At 42.8% G+C, this 22,555-nt stretch overlaps 1 protein-coding gene across 2 annotated transcripts in view; it reads left to right on the plus strand.

Moving 5' to 3' along the window:
- The window catches only part of SCAMP1 (secretory carrier membrane protein 1), an 83,734-nt gene that overhangs the window by 26,945 nt on the left and 34,234 nt on the right, over positions 1-22,555 (plus strand). The window lies entirely within an intron of this gene.

Below are 22,555 nucleotides of genomic sequence, written 5' to 3' on the forward strand. Positions count from 1 at the left end.
GCTCTCCCCCCCTAAAGCGTTGCAGCCTTGGAAACCCCCAGGGTAGTAGGACTCAGCTCAGTGGGGTCACCACAAGTCAGAATGGACTGGATGGCAGTGAGTTTCTTTTCCTTCTTTCTGTTTTGTTTTCTCGTGGTCGCTATGTCTCTAGAGTTGCTGTTGTCACTTTGCCCCTATATAAGCCCAAACTCACTACCACTGAGTTCATTGCACCTCATGGCTGATGGTTAATGTCCTTAAAAGGAAACCATGCTTAAGGGCAGACTTTAAAAAAAATTTTAAATTATTATATAGACTAAACTATTGTTTGCTTTAAGATGTGTTCAGGGAGATATTTTTGCTTAAGACTTAAAGATTAATTCAGGTCTGTGGTTCATGGCTCTAGAAATTATAAAGTTCATGGCTCTAGAAATTATAAAGTTCATGAGAATTTACAATTGTTTCCTGAATTTCTCCACTTTGGTTCAGTGTTAATCTTTTTTTCCTCTCTCATTTTATTGGCTTTTACAGCTTTTATTATAGTTCATCCATCCATCCATTGTGTCAAGCACATTTGTACATATGATGCCATCATCATTTTCAAAGCATTTTCTTTCTACTTGAGCCCTTGATATCAGCTCCTCATTTCTGCCCCCCCTCCTCCACTCTCCCTCCCTCATGAACCTTTGATAAATTATAAATTATTATTTTCATATCCTACATCATCCATTGTCTCCCTTCACCCATTTTTCTGTTGTTCATCCTCCTCGGGGTGGTGGTGGTTATATGTCGATCATTGTGATCTGTTCCCCCTTTTACACCACACCTTCCTCTTTTCCTCCTGGTATCTCTATTCTCATTATTGGACCTGAGGGGTTTATCTGTCCTGGATTCCCTGTGTTGTGAGCTCTTATCTGTAGCAGTGTGCATCCTCTGGTCTAGTCAGGTTTGTAAGGTAGAATTGGGGACATAATAGTGGGGTGAGGAAGGGTTAAAGAACTAGAGAAAAAGGTTGTGTATTTCCTCGGTGCTGTGCTGCACCATGAATGGCTCATCTCTTCCTTGTGACCCTTCTGTTAGGTGATGTCCAAATGTCTACAGATGGGCTTTGTGTCTCCATTCCGCTCACCTGCCCCCCCCCCCTCATTCACATTGATAAGATTTTTTGTCCTGGGTCTTTGATGCCTGGTGTGATGGACATCTCTTGATCACACAGGCTGATGTGCTTCTTCCATGTGGGCTTTATTGCTTCTCAGCTTGAGGGCCGCTTGTGTATCTTCAGGGACAAGAGACCAACAAGTGAACTAAAATCAATGGAGGAAGGGTGTAAGAGGCCTAGTGGTTTAGCAGTATAACCTCGAGGAATTACTGAAACCCGAATGAAGGCTGAGCATGATGGTGAGACAAGAGGAGAGTAAAAGGAAATAGAGGAAAGAACTAGGAGGCAAAGGAAATTTATAGAGGTGTAAATACAGGCATGTACATATGTAAATATGTTTATATATAATGATAGGGAAATAGATCTATGTACTTATATTTATATGTTAAATATTAAGGTAGAAGATGACCACTGGGCCTCTACTCAAGTACTCCCTCAATGCAAGAACACTTTGTTCTAATAATCCAGTATTCTCTGATGCTCAGCTTGGTTCAGTGTTATTCTATGGCAGCTGGGCACCACCCAGTTCTCTTGGTCTCCTGACAGGAGGCAGGTAGCCAGCCACACATTCCAATCTTCCTTTTTCCAACTCTCTCTCTTCTTCTCTTGTTCCAGGTAACTGGACACCAATTTTTGTTCCCTTGGAAAGGGAAATGTTTTCTGAATGAGAGAATCTTTTTTTTTTCCTTTGAGAGACAGAGCCTTAAGGGAACTAGACCAGAATGAGAAGCCAGTGTAGACAGTGGGGATAGAACTTCCTCATTTGATCCAAAATTTGATGAACATAAATGTCAAAAGCAGGCAGTTACTGCTATGAGAGCATATTGTGTATTTCCCACTGAACATTTTTACATGTGAGAAAGATATTGTTGAAGAAATCCCCACATTAAAAATCCCTATGATTCAGTATCAGAATTTTCCTTTTTTATGGCTCTTAGTAGTTTTCAAAACATTATATGTACTTGGATCATTGGTTTAAATGATATGATATAATTTGATTCAAATGTTATTTTAGTTGATTGGTAGCATTTATATTTGTTTTGGAAACATTTTTGTGCAAAGCAAGCTTCTGGATTTTTGCCTAAGGGTGTGGACTCCTTGGACTGAAGTCGGAAGGTCCTCTGGCGGCGGATCTGAGTGTATCCTAACCTCAAGGATTTGAAAGTTCCTGCCCTGTTCTTGTCTGTTTTTGTTTTCTTTTTAATTATGTTTCACATTTACTTTTTTTGCCTGACAGGTACCTTTGAGAGGTATATAAGGCTGGCAATAGAATGAAATATTTGAATAATTTAAATCGCACATTCACTCTGTTTTTAGAGAAAAGAGTTGTTACAAGACATTTTTCATTATAGAATGAGTCTGTGAAGCCTTAGAATTGTGGCTAGCTTGTCTTAAGGTATGCATGTGTAAAATACCAACTGGATTTGGAAACTTGCGTGGGAGAAAACAGTGTACCTGGATTAATGGTTCCTTGGGGGTGTGGCAGGGGAGGTTGAGGGAAATGGGACTCCAATAACGCTGAGTACAAGAATGAAGAAAATGTTCTAAAATTGATGGTGAGGACTGTACAACTCTCATTGATGTGATTGAACTAATGAATTGCATGATGCGTGAATTATATGTCAATAAACTTAAAAATCCCGCAAACAGCAGCACCAGAGACACAGTAAGGGAATTGTGTCCGGTCTGACTCCTCTCACACCAGATGTAACACGAAGGGAGCCCACCAGAGCAGCAAGGGGAGCAAATCATAGATGTCCAAGAATTTTGTGATTGAATATGCTTAAAGCCTCAGGTATATAACATCATTAATAAATGTTAATAAATTCGTAGTTACAACAGTAGTAGAATTATGAACGACATCTACCAATACCCTCTAGCCAGACATCATCAGAAACACACCTTTAATTGAAGCAGGTTGGCTTTGTTATTCTTTTAGGAGGCAGAATTGAGTGAAGCTAACACTGTAATTGGCAAAGAAGCATAATTCACTAATTATCTGGGAGAGGAGTATGTCTGCTACTTTGTAGGTTGCACGGTGACCTTGTTTTTGTGCTTAAATGAAATTAGGACATCTTTGTCTCACTTTCCGTGGCCTTGGAGTGACCTTGTCCGAGGTTGGTTTTTTGTGAGATTGCTGTGTCCAAAAGGAGAATAGCAAGGCCTTTGTGTAAGACTGAACCAGTTCTCAGAGAGCAGGGCCTGCTTTGTTCTTGGCTCTGTCTTGTTACACGTGGGAGATTATTGTTTAGGATAGATGCCTAGAGATGGAATTGGTGGGTTAAAATTTCTCCATTCATTACGATTCTCCTCTGCCTTCGTGCAGTTGCCAGGAGGCGAGATCCACTTGATGGCAACTAATAATTCTGCAGTTAAGCTTCTTCTCCCCCTGTTGTTCTGACTACCCTAATACCTGCCCGTGTTTGCTCTCTCTCGTGCCATTCTCTCTCTCTGTCTCTGTCTCTCTCACTTTCTCACTCTCTCACACACACTCTCTCTTTCTTTTCCTCTCTTCTTCTCAGTGTCTTATCAACCCCAGATCTTATTTGATCTGGCCTTTTTGGAACCAGTTTTCTTTGTTTTTAATCTCATGTAATGATTCTGTTACTTTAGGTCTAGTGTCTTGGGCTAGAAATACCAGTCTGTTTTGGCCCCCAAACTTCCAGCAGTTGCCACATCCTGTCACTTATATACTAAGGGGTATTGCTAGGTATATAGGGCTTTTTTCTTTCCAAAAACGGTTTGATGCTTTTGAGTCAGTTCTGATTCGTAGTGACCCTGTGCTGTGCAGTTAGGGGACACGACCTAGTCCTGTCATCTTCTCAACCATTCCTTTGCTGGAGCCCGTCATCCCATTGCCTTGAGGGTCTTCCTCTCTTTGTTGACCCTTACCAAACATGATGTCCTTCTTCAGGGACTGGTTCCTCTTGGTTGCCTGTCCAAAGAACACGAGACACACTTGTCATCTTCACGTCTAAGGAGCGTTCTAGCCAGACTGCTTCCAACACATTTGTTCCATCTTCTGGCAGTCCACAGTATATTTAATATTCTTCACCAGCATTATATTTCAAGGCATTGGTTCTTCTTTGGTCTTCCTTATTCACTGTCCAGTTTCTGTATTAAAAATACTATGACTTGGGTCAGGTGCACCCAAGTCTTTGAAGTGACATGTTTGCTTCTCAGTACTTAAAAAAGTCTTTTGCAGTTGATTTCATTGGTGCAAAATGTTTGATTTCTTGACTGCCGCTTCCCTGGATATCTTACCAACGAAACTTTCCTAATTCAGGCTCTCCTGTGCTTAAATTAAAGGCAGAAAAGTCAGCGCAGAAGGTTATGATGACTATTTTGGGGAATTTCAGAGGGGTGATCTTGATACATTTTCTCCATGGACTCAGGATGATGATTGGGGCTTACTGGGGAGAAGAGTTTGTTGTATATTTTTTAATGGAAAACATTATTGCTGAGAAAAAGGCTAGTTTAGAAGTCCCAAGGAACTGTGTTCCCCCTCAGCAGTGTACCAGCACTGTGTAGATTAGATTTTGGGTATGGTTACAAAACCTTGTGGCTGTACTAAGAAGTATTAAATTGTGTTCTTTAAGTGGATGCATGATATGTGAATTATATCTCAATGAAGCTGTTAAGATAGATGAATAGCTGATACTTTCTGTGATTTTTTAAAAAAGATGGCCTATGTAGTTACTTGCCTCCATTCTCTCCTTGAAATTATTTTATTTTTGTGCTGTGGCTTGGCGGTTAGGCACGCAGCTGCTAACTTAAAGGCTGGTAGTTTGAATTCACTGATGCTCCACAGGAGATATGGCATATACTTTTGCAAAAATTGTGACTGAAAATCCTGTGGGGAGATTCTAATTTGCCCTTGAGGGTCATTAGGAGTCAGAATTCACTGGATGGCAATGCCTTTAGCAGTGGTTTAGTTTGAACCGGTTTGAGGTCATGCCTCACAAAGTGAAACCTGAATATACTTGAACTTTTAGAATCTTCCTATTCTGGAGCAATAATTGGAATAGGAAAAGTTAGGGATCAGAGCCCTGGAATAGGAGGCTGGAACGAGACATTGTGAGCCTCTTGGAGCCTGATTTAGGGATTGTGTTATTGGCAGCACTGTGGAAATTGATACACCTTCAGATTGGTATAGTCAGCTGCCGTCTCTGAGCTGGGCACCATTGTTGCTAACTGCTCAGCCTCAGTTAGGCAAGAGACCTAGTTGCTATGCAATTCAAAGCCTGATTTGTTTTATAAGAGGGAGGTTAGTATCAACTCCTTTACTCCTCCTCATCCTGCTCAGACCTCTCTAGGGCTTTTATCTGTCATTGGAAGGGAGGGAGTGTCAAGAACTACTGGGTATAGTCAGTCATTATGTCTGCTTCTCTTAGATTATCTTCACCTCCTGCAGCAAGTCAGATGAATCCCTCCAAGTGGGTACAATGGGCCCAGTCTGGAAGTCCCCCAGTCTTACCTATCTTTCAATTCCAGCGCAATCTATGATCCTACTATCTATTCATTGCCCTTTATCCACCTTTTCTTCTCAGATTTCACATTTAGTCATTATGATCAGACTTTTGTATATACTCCCAATTCTCATTCCCTCCTTATTTTGTGATAATTCCTTCATTAAAACCCAAACCCTGGAACAACAAGTGATCCAAAATCAGTGGCGTGGAGGATATAAGAGGCCTGGTTAGGGCTTGATCAAGGGCAATGTATCCAAGAGGAATTACTGAAACCCAAATGAAGGCTAAACATGATTGTGGGACAAGAGGAGAATAGAAGGAAACAGAGGAAAGAACTAGGAGGCAAAGGGCATTTATAGAGGTCTAAATACAGGCATGTATACATGTAAATATATTTATATATGATGATGGGGAAATAGATCTACGTGCATCTGTTTATAGGTTTAGTATTAAGGTAGCTGATGGTGCCTGGCTATCAAAAGCTATAGCATCTGGGGTCTTAAAGACTTGAAGATAAACAAATGGCCATCTAGCTGAGAAAGCAACAAAGCCCACATGGAAGAAGTACACCAGCCTGTGTGATCATGAGGTGTCGAAGGGATCAGGTATCAGGCACCAGAGAGCAAAAAATGATATTGTGAATGAGGGGGGCGGCAGAGTGGGAACCCAAAGCTCATTTGTAGGCAAGTGGACATCCCCTTCACAGAAGGGTTGCTGGGAGAAGAGCCAGTCAGTGTGCGTGCAGTGTAGCGATAATGAAACATACAACTTTCCTCTAGTTCTTGAATGCTTCCTCCCCCCACTATCATGATCCCAATTCTACCTTACAAATCTGGCTGGACCAGAGCATGTACACTGGTACAGATAAGAATTGGAAACACAGGGAGTTCAGGACAGATGAACTTCTCAATACCAGTGGTGAGAGTGGTGATACCTGGAGGATAGAGGGAAAGTGGTGTAGAAATGGAGAACCGATCACAAGGATCTACATATAACCCCCTCCCTGGGGGTCAGACAACAGAAAAGTGGATAAAGGGAGACATAGGTCAGGCTAAGACATGAAAAAATAATAATTTATAAATTATCAAGGGTTCATGAGGGAAGGGGGGCAGGGAGGGAGGGTGAAAATGAGCTGATACCAAGGGTTCAAGTAGAAAGAAACTATTTTGAGAATGATGATGACAACAAATGTACAAATGTGCTTGATACAATGACTGTATGTACTGATTGTGATAAGAGCTGTACTAGCCCTCAAAATGATTTTTAAAAAACCCAAACCCTGGTCAAATACAACTCCTTGTTACTCCCCTCCCTCACCTTTCTGCTGAAGATGGCTAGAGTCACACATGACCATGCACAAACTGGTTGCAGTTTCAGATAATGGCCAGCTCTAAACTCTACTGAATTGCCTAGTGCATTCAATTGTCCACTGACCTCTTTCTTTCTCCTCAACCCCAAATGTTTTCCAATGCCTGTCCCCCCCACCCAGCTGCTGGATTTGCCTCCCCCTCCCCTTTGAAAATGGAAGCAGTCAGTAGAAAATGCCCACACTCCCATCACCATGGTCACCCACCTACAGCATCTGCACCTCGATGGTCAGCTTTTCTGCCTTTATCATAGGTCAACTAGCTGCACTCATGTCTCAAGCCGTTCCCTCTACTGTTGCCTCTACTTCAAGTCTCAGGATTTCACCCACCCGCCTTCCCTACATCCTCCTCGTCTCATGTTCTACTGGAGCATTCCGATCAATGTAAACGTGTTACTGCTCTTACTGTTAAAAAAATCAGAAATGTATCCCCTTCTATTTTAACACCTTTATTGAGTTATAACTCCCATACCGTACACCCATTTGAAGAATACGCTTTAATACTTTTCAGTGTATCCACAAGGTTGCAGCCGCCCCACAATCTGACACCCACGAGGAAGAGCTTCCATTTGTCTGCCCCTGCTTTACGTCACAGCCGAGCGGCAGCTTGTCATCCTCAGGGAATGCAAAGTATATTCCTTTTGAATTTTTTTTAGTTTTGGGAGCAAACAGCAATCTGAAGGGGCCAAGATCAGGTCTGCAGAGTAGACCCTCTTTGTAGTACAGCCGTCGCCACCCTTGATGAAGGTGTAGCCGCGATGGAAAACAGTTCCTCAGGGCAGCCTCGTGCGACCTTTCCCCCAGCAGCATTGTTCTGACCCTCCCCGTACGCCTGATCAATGTCCTTGTCTCTCAAGAAAGCCTATCAAGTGGCATCTTTGGGATTTTCTGAGACAGCCGTTATGGTCTTCGCATAGGACTTCTGTGCCTTTCATTTAACTAGCCCAGCAGACTCCCTTGGAAGCCACTGATTCTGCTTGGACTCATTTTGAAGGTACTCAGTGAGAATAAGACAAGTAATTGCTGAGAGCACTTGTCTGCAGCTCTCCACAGACTGCAGAAGCATGTGAGACACATTTTGTTTGGAATAACACCATGCATGTGTGTACAGGCACCCCCAGATACTTTTGATTTACCTTCATGCATATACATTACATGTCACCTATACGCTCTTCTCACTGTCTAGCCAGCACACACACATACACACACACACACACACACACACATATATATAATATATATAATATATCTCCCCCATCAGGATGCCCTCACATTTGCCAAGTCAACATATCCAAACTGAGTCACTTTCTTCACCTGCTTATGATCTGTCTTTTCTTTTTTAAAAAAAATCTCTATCTTTTAGTTTTTTGGGCCAAAACCTTTTTAGTTTACCACTTCTATTTTTTTTAAATTTCCTTAAACATCACACTATTTCATTAGAAAATCTCAGACTTCATCTTGAAAGACATCTAAATTGGACTCTTTATTATTCCCACAGCCACTACTTTGACCTGAATTGTCATCATCCTTGAATTACTTCTGAATTATTGCTCTTTTTAGGGTATTTTCAACCCTGTAGCCAGAGTGACTCTAAAGAAAACAGACCAACAAAAAAGTTGAGGTGAATGTATACGGAACAAATGAGTTTTCCAATTAGTAATTCACACAAATTATTCTCTGATACTGGTTTCCATCACCTCCATTTATTGGCCCCGTTAACTCCCTGGGGTCTCCAGTTCCATTTGTCTAATTTCCTGCCCACTTCCCAGTCTTCTCATCTATGGCTTTGGTCAAACGTCGTTGCTTGTTGTAAGGAGCACATTCTTTGTTTTGTTTTGTCCATCTGCTGAGTAAGCACTGGCCCCCTACCAGCAGGGCTGGGACTCCTGTGGAGAATTACTGCCTCCGAAACTCTGCAGAGGGTCACTCTGAGTTGGAGTCTTCCAATGGCAGCCTGTCGGTCTATTTGCATGAGGTGGCCTCTGGGAGTGGCTTCAGTTTCAAGGTGAAAAGCTCTCTCAGGCCAGTAGTCTTGGGAGTTCCTTCATTAGCCTTTAGATTTTGTCACAGTGAAATCAAGAGCCTCCTTGCTCTTCCTCTAAAGGCCAGGCGCATTTGCACCGACTCTTATGGCTTTCCCCAGATACCCATGAGGCTGACTTCCTCACCTCCCTATAAAGTCTTTACTTGGATTTTGACTTTCTGACCACCTCTGACCCCTTCCTCGTCCTCAGTTTTTATAGCTGCTGTTTCATAACATTACTTTCTAAGACACTTAGTATTTTTTAAACATTTGTGCGTACTGTTTATCTTCCCTGGCTAGAATGTAAGCTCTGTGAGGGTAAGCAGGGTGCCTAAGGTATGCCTCCGTGCATCCCAAGCCTATGGATGAAAGTGCACGACCAGGCTCCTGCCCCTTTCTGTGCATTTCTTTCCTTGGATGCCTTGCCTGTGCTCTCACCACCCTCAAGCGATTATTCTGATCTTTAAAGACTGTGCTTTAAAATGGGTTTGTGTTCTGATGAAATAGTTTCTCTTTGTCCTGAATCTGAGAGTAAGATGTACAGTATTTCCCCTTCATATCCAGGGGGTGGATGTGTGGAGGCTGAGAGCATAGGTGACAGCCCCTGTCTGCCGAAGCAGGCTTGATAGCGACAGTCAGTGCTCCAAACATGTTAGGTTTCTTTGAGTAGTTTTTCCAGTAGTTGAAAGAAAACAGCAATGGTTTATGAAAACTGAAAACATCATTGCCTTAAGGCTTAGAGGGAAGGTCTCAATTTCAAGGTATCTTAAGACTTACTCTGGAATTTGTTAAAAATAAGAGCTTGTTGAAAACGCACATGAGGCACTGGGTCTTGATGGACCCAGTGTGTGCATCTTCAGTCAGTGTTCTGATGCCAGAGATACATGAACACACATTAGATACATATGCTAATTAGTTAAATACAGTAAGGGTATTGTATTTAGTACCTCTTTGGGTTCACAGAGAAAGACCAAGAAAACATAGAAGGGAATTTTCTTGATAATTGGAACTTGGGAGGAAAGCAAGTATTTGTTGAGGTGTGAGAAAGACTGGGACTCAACACGCGGCTGTATTTTTAATGGTGGAACACCAACGGCATCTCCAGTTCAGAGAGACTGTCGCTACTTCTTCTGACTTGTTATAATGGTCATGTAAAACCAAAATCTATCTTCCTATACTTTTTATATGTTGGACTCAGTTCTCCAAAGCCACCTTGAACAGGAAGAGTAAAGCAATTATGTTAAAGAATTATAACTCCTAACTTTCTCAGACTCATAGCAACCCCATCGGACAGTAGAATTGCCCCTGTGGGTTTCCAAGACTGTTAACACTTTTTAAAAAATTAATTATCTTATTGGGGGTTCTTACACATCTTATAACAGTCCATCATTCAGTAGTATGAAGCACACTTGTACATATGCTGCCATCAATATTTCCAAAACAGTTTCTTTCTACTTGAGCCCTTGGTATCAGTGTCTTTTTTTCCCCTTCCTTCCCCCACCCTTCCATCCCTGTGAATCCTTGATCAATTATATATTATTCTTGTTATTTCATGTCTTACACTGTTGTCTCCCTTCACCACCTTTCTGTTATTCATGCCCCTGGTTTGTGTGTATGGCTATATATCCAACCTTGTGATGGATTCCCCTTCTCCCCCTCCCCTCCCACCCCTCTATCCCCTTACCCTCATGATATCGCTTCTGTTCTGAGGCTTTATCTGTCTTGAATTCCATGTGTTGAAAGCTCTTATCTGTACCAGTTTAGCCAGATTTGTAAGACAGAACTGGGTCATGTAGTGGAGGGGAGGAAGCATTCAGGAACTAGAGCAGTGGTTCTCAACCTCACCAATGTTGCAACCCTTTAATATAGTTCCTTATGTTATGGTGACCCCCAACCATAAAACTTATTTTCTTTTTTTTTTCTTCTCCTTTTTATTTTTTTTAAACGTTTTATTAGGGGCTCATACAACTCTTATCACAGTCCATACATATACATACATAAATTGTATAAAGCACATCTGTACATTCTTTGCCCTAATCATTTTCTTTTTTTTTCCTTTTCTTTTTTTACTTTTTATTAGGGACTCATACACCTCTTATCACAATCCATACATATACATATATCAATTGTATAAAGTACATCCATACATTCCCTGCCCCAATCATTCTCATAGCATTTGCTCTCCACTTAAGCTCTTTGCATCAGGTCCTCTTTTTTTTTTTCCCCTCCCTCCCCACTCCCCCCTCCCTCATGTGCCCTTGGTAATTTATACATAGTTATTTTGTCATATCTTGCCCTATCCGGAGTCTCCCTTCCCCCCCTTCTCTGCCATCCCTCTCCCAGGGAGGAGGTCACATGTGGATCCCTGTAATCAGTTCCCCCTTTCCAACCCACTCACCCTATACTGTCTCAGCATCGCCCCTCACACCTTTGGTCCTGAAGGTATCATCCACCCTGGATTCCCTGTGCCTCTAGCCCTCATATGTACCAGTGTACAACCTCTGCCCTATCCAGCCCTGCAAGGTAGAATTCGGATCATGGTAGTTGGGGGGAGGAAGCATCCAGGATCTGGGGGAAAGCTGTGTTCTTCATTGGTACTACCTCGCACCCTGACTGACCCATCTCCTCTCCTAAACCCCTCTATAAGGGGATCTCCAGTGGCCGACACTTGGGCCTTGGGTCTTCACTCTGCACTTCCCCCTTCATTCAATATGGTGTGTGTGTATATATATATATATATACCCATACATTTATTCTTTTTCTTTTTTTTGCATGATGCCTTATACCTGGTCCCTTGGGCACCTCGTGATCGCACTGGCTGGTGTGCTTCTTCCATGTGACCTTTTTTGCTTCTGAGCTAGATGGCTGCTTGTTCACCTTCAAGCCTTTAGGACCCCAGACACTATCTCTTTTGATAGCCGGGCACCATCCACTTTCTTCGCCACATTTGCTTATGCACCCATTTGTCTTCAGCGATCCTATCATGGAGATGTGCAGCCAATGATATGATGATTTTTTTGTTCTTTGATGCCTGAGAACTGATCCCTTTGGGACCACTTGATCACACAGGCTGGTGTGTTCTTCCATGTGGACTTTGTTGCTTCTGAGCTAGATGGCCGCTTGTTTATCTTCAAGCCTTTAAGACCCCAGTCACTATCTCTTTTGATAGCCGGGCACCCTCAGCTTTCTTCACCACATTTACTTGTTCACCCCCTTTGGCTCCAGCAGTTGTGTCGGGAAAGTGAGCATCGTAGAGTGCCAATTTAATAAACAAAAGTATTCATGCATTGAGGGAGTGCTTGAGTAGAGGCCCAAGGTCCTTCAGCTACCTTAATATTAAACCTGTAAATGTAGACACTTAGATCTATTTCCCCATCCTCATATATATGTTTGCATGTACATGTCTTTGTCTAGACCTCCATAAATGCCCCTTGACTCCCAGCTCCTTCCTCCATCTCCCTTGACTTTCCTCCTGCCCCACTACCATGCTCCGTCCCCACCTAGGCTACAGCTATACCTCTTCTCTACACAACCTTACCCTTGATCATTCCCCATCAGGCCTGCTACTCCCCCCTCACTACCATTTTGGGTCCCATGTTGTTCCCTTGTCCCTGTGTTTATTAACACCACTTCCTTACCCTCCTCCCCCTCCCCCACCCGGAGCTGTCTGTCCCCCCCGGAACTGTCTGTCCCATTGTTTTTCCTCCAGCTGGTTCATCCAGCCTGTCCTATTCAGACAGACCTGTGGAGACACTAACATGCACGAAAACAAGACAGACGAAAACAAAGCAACAGTATACAACCAGACAACAAAACAACAAAAACAAACCACTGACAAAGAACAAAACACTTCACAAAAGAAAAGCTTGTAGTTCATTCAAGGATCGTTTGCTGGCCCTTAGGAACGTTTTCCAGTCCAGTCTGTTGGGGCACCACGCCCTAGCCCCAAAGTCCACTTTCAGCATTCCCTGAGGACCTTGCCACTCCATTCCCTTGCTGTTCCACTGCACTCCCCCAGTGCTTTGCCTCAGTGTGGTGGGATCAGGTCAGATGCAATTCCCACACTGTGTCTCCGGTGCTGTCCCCTGTATCGCCCTTAGTCACTGAGGGGCATCATGTCTCATAGCAGGGCCAGCCATGTTGTTCTCTCTGTGGACTGGCTGCTCTACTCAGGAACATCATCCTCACGGCCCGGTGGGCCAGGCTGTGTTCCACTCTCTCCTCCTGCCCCTTCATCTGCTCCCGTGTGCTCTGATCAGATATGTCCATCTCCCGGAGCTGCAGAATCAATGTCATCCCTTGAAACAAATTCTTTTCGGGGGAGGGGCAGGAATCCACTTAATTTTTGGTGCTGGGGCCAGCCTCCCAGACCTCTCCACTGGTTCCCTACTCCATGCCGGGATATTGCATTCACACCTTGCAGCACTGGGTTGAAGTCTGGTCCCACTTTCCCTGTGGAGATATAAACAATACCCTCCCCTTGGGTGGATTAGTGCCCCATGTCCCCACTCCCCTTTTCTTCCTTATATTCATCCTTTTGTTTTCCTTTCCCCCCCTCCTCCACCATTGTCTACCATGTGCATCCCTGGTTTTGATCTGTTCTCTGCCATACTACACAGTCTTCACCCCAGAAATGTTTGTATACAGTAGCTTTTTCCCCTATGCCACTTTTGCATTAAAAAAAATTTTTTTTTAATACTTACCTCAGCGGGCTCATGTTGTACTTGTCCTTTTATGCCTGACTTACCTCGCTTAGCATGATTTCCTCCAGTTCTTCCCATGCCGCTATGTGCCTCATATGTTCATCACTGCTTTTTAGTGATGCGTAGTACTCCATTGTATGTATATACCACAGTTTTTTAATCCAATCATCAGTTGATGGAAATTTGGGTTGCTTCCAACTCCTTGCAATTGTGAACTGTGCCGCAATGAACATTGGAGCACAGATGTCTGGTTTTGGTTTGTTTCTTGCCTCTTCTGGGTATATGCCCAGTAGGGGGATTGCTGGGTCATATGGTAACTCTATTTCCATCTGTTTTAGGTATCGCCAGATTGATTTCCATAGTGGCTGTACATACTTACAGTCCCACTAGCAGTGAATGACAGTTCCTGTCTCCCCACAGCCCCTTCAACACTTGTTGCTTTCTGATTTTTTGAATTGGGCTGCCTTTGAGGGTGTTGTTGTTTTAATTTGCATTTCTCTTAGGGCTAAAGATCAGAAACATTTTCTCATATGTTTGTTGGCCATTCGGATTTCTGTCCCTGTAAAATTTCTGTTCAAGTCCTTTGCCCACCTTTCAAGTGGGCTATTGGTTTTTTACTTTTTTGGAAGCTAGTAGAGTATTGTAGATTTTAGTAATAAGGCCTTTGTCTGATGTGTCATTGCTAAAGATATTTTCCCAGTCTGTGGACTCTCTTATTACTCTCTTGGTGAATTCTTTCGATGTACACAAGTGTTTTATCTTCAGGATATCCCATTTGTCAATTTGTGCCTCCTCTGTGTTTGTGTCCTTCCCTATTTCTGATAGCCTGTGTGTTCCCTGAGCCAAAGTTCTCAAGATGGTCCCAATTCCCTCATTGATGGCCCTAATAGTTTGGGGTTTAACTTCAAGGTCTGTGATCCACCTTGAGTTTATTCTTGTGCATGGAGTGAGATAAGGGTCTTGCTTCATTTTTCTGCATGTGGATATCCATTTTTTTCCAGCACCACTTGTTAAAGAGGGCATCGGCTTCCCATTTGATATATTTGGGGCCCTTATCAAAGATCAGCTGGCTGTATGCTGATGCTTTTATTTCTGGGTTTTCAGTTCTTTTCCATTGGTCTGTGTATCTGTCATTGTACCAATACCATGCAGTTTTGAGAACTGTGGCTGTATAGTATGTGCAAAAGTCAGGTAAAGCAAGCCCTCCCACGGTGTCCTTCTTCTTGAGGAGTCTCTGCTAATTCTGGGTTTCTTCCCTCTCCATATGAAGTTGGTAATCAGTTTTTCCATTTCTTTGAAGAAAGATGATGGTAATTGTATCGGGATGGCATTAAATTTATATAGTGCTTTTGGCAGAACTGACACCTTAACTATATTAAGTCTCCCAATCCAAGAGCATGGAATATTCTTCCATTTGTTGAGGGCGCTCTTGGCTTCTTGTAATAGTGTTCTATAGTTTTCCCTATATAGTTCTTTAGTTTTTTCAGTCAGGTGTATCCCTAGATATTTCAATTTGTGTTTGCTTATTGTGAAGGATACCACCTTTTTGATCTCTTTTTCTGTGGTCTTATCTGATGTGCATAACAGTCCGATGGACTTATGTATGTTGATCTTGTATTCTGTCACTCTGCCAAACTCCTCTATTGCTTCCAGTACTCCCCTTGTGGAACTTTTGGGATTTTCCATGTATAGAATCATATCATCTGCAAATAACAATAGTTTCACCTCTTTCTTCCCCAGTCGAATACCTTTGATGTCACTTCTTTGCCTTATGCTGTTAGCTAAAACCTCCAGCACGATATTAAATAGGAGTGGAGACAAGGGACATCCTTGTCTGGTTCCCTTTTTCAGTGGGATTGTGTTAGTCTTTTCTCCACTGACTACCACTTTGGCTGTTGGTTTTTCATATATAGCGTGTATTGTCTTGAGGAACTTTCCTTCCATTCCTATCTTCGCTAGTGTCTTAAACAGGAATTGGTGTTGGATGTTGTCGAATTCTTTTTCTGCGTCTATTGATATAATCATGTGATTCTTATACTTTTTCATGTCAATGTGACGAATAATACTAATGGTCTTTCGTATGTTGAACCATCCCTGCATCCCTGGTATGACTCCCACTTGGTCATGGTGAATTATTTGTTTTATATACTTTTGTATTCTGTTGGCTAATATTTTGTTAAGGATTTTTGCATCAGTGTTCATTAGGGATATTGGTCTGTAGTTCTCGATTCTTGTGGGATCCTTGCCTGGTTTGGGTATCAGAGTTATACTAGCTTCATAGAAGGAGTTTGGGAGTTTGCCATCTTTTTCTATGTTCTGGAAAAGTTTGTGTAGGATTGGTATTAGTTCTTCCCTGAATGCTTGGTAGAATTCTCCAGTGTAGCCATCTGGTCCAGGGGATTTTTTTGTTGGTAATCCCTTGATAACCTTTTCTATTTCTTCTATTGCTATGGGTCTGTTGAGATTCTTGATGCCCGCCGAGGATAGTCTAGGGAGGGATTGTTTTTCCAGGAATTTGTCCATGTCTTCCAAATTGTTGAATTCATTGGAGTACAATCCTTCATAGTACTGTGTAACTCTCCTTTTGATTTCATTAGGGTCTGTTGTAATGACCCCTCTTTCATCCCTTATTCTTGCTATTGAGATTTGTTCCCTCCTTTCTTTGGTTAGGTTTGCCAATGGTCTATCGATCCTATTTATCCTTTCAAAGAACCAACTTTTAGCGATATTAATTTTTTCCATAGTTTTTTTATTTTCCCTCTCCTGAATCTCAGCCCTGATTTTTATAATTTCTTTTCTTTTGCTATCAGTAGGGTTGTCCTGCTGACTCTGCTCTAGTTTTTGTAAATTTTGTATCAGCGTATCCATCATGAGTCTCTCTTTTTTAGGTGCGCTTGTATTGCTATGAACCTTCCTCTGATGACTGCCTTTGCTGTGTCCCATAAGTTTTGGTACGTCGTGTGCTCATTTTCGTTGGTTTTTAGAAATTTCCTGATTTCGTCTCTGATCTGCACTAGTGTGCACTCCTTTTGCAGTAGAGATTTATTCATCCTTCAATTATTTGCTCTTATTTTCTTTGTCTTCTTTTTGTTGATTTCCAGTCTTACGGCACAGTGGTCAGAGAGAGAGGTTGTATTATTTCAATGTGCTTAAATTTATTTAGATTTGTCTTATGCCCCAGCATGTGGTCTATCTTCGAATATGTGCCATGGGGACTTGAAAAGAATGTGAATTTTTTTTTATTTGGATGAAAAGCTCTGTAAATAGCTATTAGGTCAAATTGTCTAATTGTGGAGATTAGTGCTCTAGTCTCCTTGTTGAGTTTCTTTCCCTGTGATCTATCTTAGTGAGTGGTGTGTTGAAGTCACCCACTATAATTGTCGAGTCTGTGATTTCTTTCTTAATCTTTTGGAGTGTTTGGTTCACGTATTGAGCTGGTCTCTCATTCGGGGAATATATGTTTACAATGCTTAGTGGTTCATTGTCTATCATTCCCTTGAGCATTATATAGTGTCCCTCCTTATCTCTTTTTATGGTTTGCACTTTGAGGTCAATTTTATCCGAGATAAGGATTGCAACCCCTTCTTTTTTTTTATTGCTGTTTGCTTGGTAGGTCCTTCTCCAGCCTTTGATTCTCAGCCAATTTTTGTCTGTAGCCTTGAGATGGGTCTCCTGTAGGCAGCAAATCGATGGGTTGTGTTTTCTAAGCCATTCTGCTAGTCTCAGTCTTTTAATGCCTGAGTTCAGGCCATTGATATTCAGGGTTATTATCTCCATGTGCGGACTCTGTGATTCCATTTTATACCTTTTGTGTTGGGAGTTTTCCTACTTTCTTTTATCATTAGTATGTGTTTCGTGTGTGTTTCATTCTTGACTTCTTTCCATCCTTAAGCCATTGCTATCTTGGGGCCTGTTTTCTCTTTGTTGTGGTCTGGGTGAAGTTGTTCTATGTGTTGGTCTCTTATTTGTGCTTGGTGAGTGTTGTTCTTCTGCCCATACTGAGTCAGCGAGGATCTTTTGTAAGGCTGGGTTTGTTGTAACGTATTTTTTGAGTTTTTCCTTGTCTGGGAAGACTTTTACTTCTCCATCGATCTTGATCGTTTATTTGGCTGGGTAGAGTATTCTTGGATTTGCGTTGTTTTCCTTCAACTTTTGGAATATGTTACTCCACTCTCTCCTTTTTTTCATAGTTTCTGTTGATGGGTCTGAACATATCCTTATGTGGCGACCTTTATATGTGATTGCTTTTTTTGCCCTAGCTGCTCTCATGATTTTCTCCTTTTCCTCAAAGTTGGATAGTTTAACTATTATGTGCCTTGGTGATTTCTTCTTGGGGTCCAGTTGTGCTGGTGTTCTTTCAGCCTCCTGGATGGTTGCTTGGTTTTCATTCTTTAGGCTGGGGAAGTTTTCCTCCAAGAATTCTCTCGCTACTGTTGCAGATGCCTTCCTTGCTGTGTCTTCCTCCGGTAGGCCAATAATTCTAATGTTGTTCCTCTTCATAGCATCAGACATAGCTCTTAGGTTTTCTTCGGCTTCTCTGATGCTCTTATTAGATTTTTGTTCACGTTTATTAAAGTCTGCTTGGTTGTCCTCCAAGACATTGATGCGGTTCTCTGATTCCTCCAGTCGATTCTCAAGGAACATGATTTTGCTATTGTTTTTTGTTATTTCCTCCCTAAGCTCCTGTATTTCCCTTTGGTGTATGGCTTTTATCTCCTCTATCGTTTCATCCTTTTTCTGTATTGTTTCCTTCATATCCTGCATGACTCCAAGCAGCATTCTGAGAGTTTCTTTGTATGGCTTCTCAATGTCTGCTTATTCTATGCATGTTGCTATGTTCAGCACATCTTCTGTCTTTTGTTTCTCCTGTTTTTTCGTTGAGGTCGTTGGGGCTGATGGCTGTTTGTGTTGAATTGTTTTTGAGGGACCAGGTGCCATTTTCTTTTCTCTCTCTGGAAGACTTACAGAAATGCTTCTTCGAACTGCCTACAGCTGATTTTGCTAGGTTATTAACCTACCACTTTATCTTCCTGTGGCTTCCGTATCAGGGGAGTGCCCCAGATGGCAGGTCGGCTGCCTTCCCCAGTGTTGCAGGGGCTGGGCTGAAGTTTCTGCTATTGGTTTGAATATTGATAAGTGTTGGCTGAGCTGCCTTATGTCCCCAGGTACACAGGCAGGAACTCCCTGGTGAGGAGTCAGAGGAGTATCCCCTGGAGAGCAAGCAGGCCTTTCCCTAGCCTTGGGCTATCTATGCAGGGTGGAGCTCACCTAGCTGGATGTGGCCCAGGCGCAAATGCCTTAGGGCAATGGGAGTGTCCCGTAAGTCTGCAATGGAGTGTGAGAGAGCAGTTCAGGAACAAGAGGGGGAGAAAAATTAAACTGAGACTGGACTGTGCTGGGGTACAGGGAAGCGAGGGAAGGAAAAGCAACTATGCAGCTGAGTCCCACTCCCTGGCTGTGGACCTGCAAGGGCCCACTCCCTGCCCCAAGCCCCAGTGGCAGTCCGTAGCTGAGCCCCAAGAAGAGTCGCAAGAAAGCTGCTGAGCAGCCCCCAGAAAAGTGGGGGGACAGAGAGCAGAGATGTTAACCGACGCCGCAGTGTAGCTGAAGCTTGATCCCTGCCTATGGAGCTGTGGGGGTTTGGGTTCAGTCTCTGCTCAGCCCACGCGGCGCGGCAAGCTGTGGCTGTGCCCCGAAAAAGCCCCTGCGCAGCCCTCCAAGGCTGGGTGGGAATATAGAGCAGAGACGAAAACAGAAGCAACAATGCAGCTGAACACCAATCCCTGCTGGTGGAGCCTCAAGGGCCCTGTCCCTGCCCTGAGGCAGGCAGGGGAAAACTGTGGCTGCCCAGAGGCCAAGCCCTGCTACAGGCTCCAAATGGTCCCGGCTTGGGCAGACACAGCGGCTAGGCTAGGGTCGAGCCCCAGCCGGCTTCCACTGAGGTAAGCCAAAAGCCCTTAGCCCCTCAAAACCCCGTGGATCTGAGCCTACTTATCTTTATGATGCTCCTACTGCGATCCAGTGGCGTTGAATTTCCCTCTGAGCAACTCTCCTGGGCTGTATTCTGCGGAGTCCCTCTGGTATGTGTCACTGGTCGCTATCTTCCCGGAAGTCTGCCATAAAACTTATTTTCATTGCTACTTTATAACTGTAATTTTGCTACTGTGATGAATCATAATGTAAATATCTGATATGCAGGGTGTATTTTCATTGTTACAAATGAACATAATTAAAGCATAGTGATTAATCACAAATACAATATGCAATTCTATATTATGAAATATTTATTTCTATTGACAAATTTTATCTTGAAGCATGGTGTAGCCTGGGTAACAGTCTTCACGCCCGGTACTCGTATGTGGGCGTATCTGCATGTGGGCAGACCCGCCTGGAGACGGATAGAGAATCCGTGTCTTGGTTCCTAAAACCATCGGAAATAGGTGTTTTTCAATGGTCTTGAGTGACCCCTGTGAAAGGGTCGTTCAACCCCCAAAGGGGTTGCGACCCACAGATTGAGAACTGCTGAACTAGAGGAATGATGTGTGTTTCGTCAGTACTATACTGCACCCTGGTTGAATTGTCCCTTCCTTGTAACCTTTCTGTGGGGGGATGTCCAATTGAAACTGTTAACTCTTTATGTGAGTAGAAAACCTTATCTTTCTCCTGTGGAGCAGCTGGTGGTTTTGAACTTCTGGCCTTGTGCTTAGCAGCCCACTGTACTACCATTGACTTGATGGCAGTGAGTTTGGAAGGCTTTACAAAGTTTCTCAGAGTTCTTTTGAATATTGTCCTCATCTACAAAATTTCATGAGTTGCAGAAGGTGACAGGCTTTGTTTTTGTTTCTGCACCCAAAGTTAGTTCCCCTTCTTTCAGACTGACCTGTCCCATCTGCCCCTTCTACTCAGTATTTCAGAATTTACCCAGGTTCTGCCCGAGCACAGCAGACGTGGTTCCAGGGTTGTCTGGAGAAGGCTTATGTGACTAACGTATCTGGATGCCCTAGAGTGCTCTTTTCCTCTCTTTCCAGTTCACAGGAGTGTAAATGAAGCTAGGAGCCCTGATGGTGTAATGGGCTACACATCGAGCTGCTGACTCCAAAGTCAGTGGTTTGAATCCAACAGCCTTCTCTGAGGGAGAGAGATGAGGCTGCCTATCCCTGGGACGATTTGAAAGTCTTGGAAGCACAAAGGGGCAATGTACTCTGTCTTACTGGGTTACTGGGAGCTGGAATTGACTCGATAGCAGTTGATTTGGGTTGGGGTTAAAAATAAAGCTGATTCACTGCAACTGCTGTAGGTAGAAAACTCCTTGCTCCTCCTCCCTTCCTCTGGGCTTCCTAAAGCCGTGCTTGTTTGACTTCTCTGCTTGTTTGTCGTGCTTCTTTCCCCGGGGCGGCAGAATTCCACACGGACAGTTACTCTCACCTAGCATTTGGGCACGCTCCTCTTGGGCTTGCATCGTTATTACTGACAGATTGTTTTCAGTCTAATTGACATGAGTAGTGGGTCTTTTTCCCCTTGCATTTTTTAAGATCTTTTGTTCTCAATGTTGGTTCTTTCACTATGATGTGCTTTGGCATTTCTTTTTTTCCAAGTGTGTTTGGGTTTTGACTCTGGAGCGGTGTCTTCACTTTCACTGTGAACACACACTCCCGCCCCCTCGCTTGTCTTCCTCACAGACTCAGCGGTGACTCTGAGAACTCATTCTAGCAGGTGTCTCGGAACCTCAACCTGCTTGTCTTTTTGTGCTGCATTCCTTGCAGTTTCTGTAGATACTTCCAGTTCCCTAATTAACTCTTTCACTTCGTGCCCTCTCTGTTTAACTTGCCCATTACATGTGTGGCTTCTCAAAGTTCCATTTCTAACATTTCAAAGAGCCTCTCAGCTCTGACTGTCTCTTGTTACTTCATTATATGTTTACTACTTTTTATTTACTAAACATAGCTATTTTGTATTTTATGTTTTTTAGTTATAATATCTTCAGGCCGTGTTCTTCAGTTTATGTGTGTGGATCCTTCGTCATTGCGAATTATTTCCTTGTGTATTTAAACCCACCCCAAACCAGACCAGCTGTGATTGAATAGATTCATAGCCACCCGTTAAGGGCAGAGTAGAACTGCGCCTTTGGGTTTCTGAGATTTTGGCACTTTTAAATGTTAACGGTAACTACTGAGTGCAGGCTCTGTTCTAGGCATGTGGGATCCACATGAACAATGGCTGCTAAGTTGACATTAAAAATTCTTACCTACACTGAGCTCATGCCAATACTTACCTTTTGTCCCCTCTCTAGAAGTGTTTAAGTTTTACTTTTTTCATTTTTAGGTCATAAATGTCTGGAATTTGTTTTTGCATACGGTATGAATTAGGAAATCCATTTTACTTGTTCCATATGGTTCTGCCAAGATCTCACTGGATTACAGTTTCCCAGGGCACTGGCACACAGTTTCCATGGGAGGGAAAAATTGGCACTTAACCTTGGTACAATTCTCCAGTCTGGGCCTGTGTTTCACTACAAAGAAGTACTTAGAGTACGTTTTCCTTGAGGTGCCTAAGAGGCACCTCGAGGATGTATGATTTAGGGTAAAGGAGAAATGAATGAGTTTGAGAAAATGAAAATGGAGAGTTTAAGTATTAGCTCTATTCTGATGCTTCATTATGAGAGAGCTGGGAAAGAAGAGAGACGATTTCTCAGGATTTGCTTATTAGTGTTATACCTTTTAAAGGAAATAAAATTGGACCATCATTTTATTTATTTAAAAAAATCATTCTATCAGGCTCATACAACTCTTATCACAATCCACATATCCATCCATTGTGTCAAGCACATTTGTACATTTGTTGCCATCATCATTC

Source organism: Tenrec ecaudatus, chromosome 2 (assembly GCF_050624435.1).
Source record: "Tenrec ecaudatus isolate mTenEca1 chromosome 2, mTenEca1.hap1, whole genome shotgun sequence".
NCBI lineage: Eukaryota > Metazoa > Chordata > Mammalia > Afrosoricida > Tenrecidae > Tenrec > Tenrec ecaudatus.